The 3,446-nt window shown below is 40.6% G+C and overlaps 1 pseudogene; it reads right to left on the reverse strand.

Moving 5' to 3' along the window:
- Positions 1 to 368: 368 nt before the first annotated feature.
- Positions 369 to 3,191, reverse strand: LOC116560777 (annotated as a pseudogene).
- Positions 3,192 to 3,446: the final 255 nt, after the last annotated feature.

Consider the following 3,446-nt stretch of genomic DNA (forward strand, 5'->3'; position numbering starts at 1 on the left):
CATGAGCCACTGCGCCCAGCCTCTATTTTTTTTTATTTAGGTGTTTATTGCTATAAACTTCCCACTTAGCGCTGCTTTTGCTGTGTCCCATAGATTTTGATGTGTTGTGTTTATATTTTCATTGTTTTAAGAATTGTTTTATTTCCATCTTACTTTCTTCATTGAGTCAGTGGTTGGTCAGGACTGTTGTTTAATTTCCATGTATTTTTATAGTTTCCAAAGTTCCTCTTGGTATTGATTTCTAGTCTTATTCCACTGTAATCTGAGAAGATACTTGATATAAATTTGATTTTAAAAAATGTTGAGACTTCTTTTGTGGCCTAATATATGGTCTATCCTGAAGAACATTCCATGTGCTGATGAGAATGTATATTCTGTAGTTGTTGGATAAAATGTTCTATAAATATCTGTTGGGTCCATTTGGCCTAAAGTGCAGATTAAATCCACTGCTTCTTCGTTGATTTTTCCATCTAGATGATCTACCTAATGCTGAGAGTGGGGTGTTGAAGTCCCCCACTATTGTTTTATTGCAGTCTGTTTCTTTCTTTAGATCTGGTAATATTTGCTTTTCAGATCTGGGTGCTCCAGTGCTGAGTGCATATATTTTTAGAATTGTTATTTCCTTTTGCTGGATTGGAGCCTTTATCATTGTATAGTAGCTTTTTGTTTGTTTGTTTGTTTTTTACTGTTTTTGACTTAAAGTGTTTTTTTTTTGAAGGCAATTTTATAACTTTATTTGATGTATTTGATGATCAGCAATTAGTTCTCATCCACATTGACTGTGTAGATTTTTGAAAGTGGTAACAGGTACATAGGTAATCAAAGTATAGAGCTTATTTGGTGAATCTTCATCCTCATTAAGTTTTCTGGACGACTGTACACGGACTCAGTATGGGACATTCCTTACTCCTTTGGCCCAGACAGTTTTGTTGAGCCTAGTATCTGCGCACACATCTGGAGTTCCCATCTCCTTCAATGATAAATTTCCGAATCTCTTTGAGTGCCTGAGGGGCACGCTTCTCGAAGCCCACTCCATGGCTGCGCTTGTGAATGTTAACGGTGTATTCTCGGGTCACCACCTCATTGAAGGCAGCACGGCCCTTTTTCTTCTTGCCACCCTTCTTTGCTGAAGCCATTCTGCCAGGTCCAAGTTGGAAAGGCTAAAGTGTGTTTTATCTGATGTAAGTATAGCTATTGCTGGTTGTTTTTGCTTTTCATTTTGTGTAATAAGTGTTCAGCTGCCAACAGTGGCTGGGCAGGGCAATCTCCAGGCCCTTGGACAGCATGCTTGAGAACCAGGGGGACAGGACCAGGACTGTGGATTTGTCCTTAGGCCCTCTGCTAGTGTGTCCAAGCTCTGCCTGTAATCAGCACAGGCCGGTGGTTCCCAGGCTGCTGGCAGAATGCTCGGGGGGGACAGTAGTGGCTGGTGCTGTGGGCCTGTCTCTGAGGAGGGTGGGGCCACGCTGAGTGAGAGCAGTTTAGGAAGGCAGCTACGGGGTGTGCAGTTTTCTCAGATTTTGACCCAGCAACAGCCTGTGGCAGAGGAGGAAGTTAAGATTTGTCCTTGGTGTGTGTAAAAGTGCCAGCCTCCCCTCTCCTTTGACAGTCCTGTGGGGGCTGAGTTCTCAGAATGGTGCCATGTGGCAGTTGCTTAGGGTTCGGAAGCCTATGGGACTAGTGTGAGGGTTCTTTCTGGAGTAGGGCTTCTACACACTCTCTAAGTGTCTCTGTGTGTTAGTCTGGGGGCTCATGAGGGTCAAGGCGCTTTCTGTGGCTAGGAATGTAGAAGTCCATGGTGGAAATGTGGAGCCCTGGGGGTCATTCACTTGCCCTTTCCCTGTTTAAGGGAGGTTTTCTCAGCTTCCAGCTGATCTTGGCTCAGTAGTTTGCCCCATTTCCCTCTCCTTTGCTTTTGATGCTTCCTACCACTTTCCTGTTGAATTCTAGTGTTTTCTCTTAGATGATCTATTCGAAGTATGAATATCTACTTGCCATTTCTTATCCTCTCCACAGAAGAGGTGTGTACCAGCCGCACTTAGCCATCTTGGATTTCTTCCACTGGTTCCTTGGTGGGTTGCTGATGTTAATTGCCAGAAAAGCTTTCTCCCTTCCCCAGGGCCTTTCTGGAGAATTATTCTATTAAAAATAAAGTGGACTATGTTATTTTTAAAATGTCAAAAATCATAAAAGTCACAGAAAGGCTACAGGACTGTTCTACATTAAAATAGTAAATGGTCATGACAATTAAGTACAATACTTTAGTTTAGACCTGATCCTGTTCTGGAAGAGGAAAAATGTCATAACAGATATTGCTTTAATTGACAAAACTGGCATATGAATTTCAGGGTAGATAAAAGTATTTTATTAGGGTTAAATTTACTAAAGTTGATAACTATTCTGTGGTTAAAAGAGAATAGCCCTATTTTTACCAAAAAAGAACAGAGATATTTAGAAGAAGGTCATAATGATCCATCAATTTATTTTCAAATGGTACAGAAAAAATTCTTTGTGTGTGTGTGTAACGTATATGTGCACACACATACACATATGTATTTATAAGAAAAAGAAGAAAGAGGCCAAACAAAAAAGCAAGTAGGATAAAGTATTAACAATAGGTGAACTAGATAAAGGATATACAGGCATTCCTTATACTAGTCATACTTTCAACTTTTCTGTAAACTGGTAATTATTTACAAATAACAGTAAAAAACAAAACAAAAGATGTTCCGTCCTTTCTCTGTTGCCTGAGGATGTTTATTAGACCCTTCATATCCTGGCTCTGGCTCCTTTCTAGTTGCATCTGCTACCTTTTCCCTTCTCACACCCCAATAAGCAGCCTAATGCTTCCCATTCCCCAGAATTCACCTCTCTGCCTTTGTACCCCTAGTTTCTCATATCTGGAATGGTATTCAGTTTCCTTCCTGCTCAGAAAGTCCTCATTTCCTAAAGGCTTAGCTCAAAATGATCTCTTCCATGAAATTCTCTGAAAAATCTTTTAGAATGATTTAAGCAAAGTTGAGGTGCTTAGAAAGCTAGAAAGAGAGACACAATATGCTTTGTTTAATCAGAAATGTGCAAAATAAAAGGTCTTGAAAGAGTTGGGCAATTTCATCTTACAACTTTAACCTTTAAAAATTTCTGCATCATTCAGTATAGCTTTAAAGTCTTCACTCTACATGGAACTTGTATTTGAATCTTTTATTTTTTTTTTATTTTTTTTTTTTTTTTGAGACGGAGTTTTGCTCTTGTTACCCAGGCTGGAGTGCAATGGCGCGATCTCGGCTCACCGCAACCTCCGCCTCCTGGGTTCAGGCAATTCTCCTGCCTCAGCCTCCTGAGCAGCTGGGACTACAGGCACGCGCCACCATGCCCAGCTAATTTTTTGTATTTTTAGTAGAGACGGGGTTTCACCATGTTGACCAGGATGGTCTCGATCTCTTGAC

This window comes from Sapajus apella, unplaced genomic scaffold (genome assembly GCF_009761245.1).
Source record: "Sapajus apella isolate SASKATOON/1434 unplaced genomic scaffold, GSC_monkey_1.0 scaffold27, whole genome shotgun sequence".
Classification (NCBI taxonomy): Eukaryota; Metazoa; Chordata; class Mammalia; order Primates; family Cebidae; genus Sapajus; species Sapajus apella.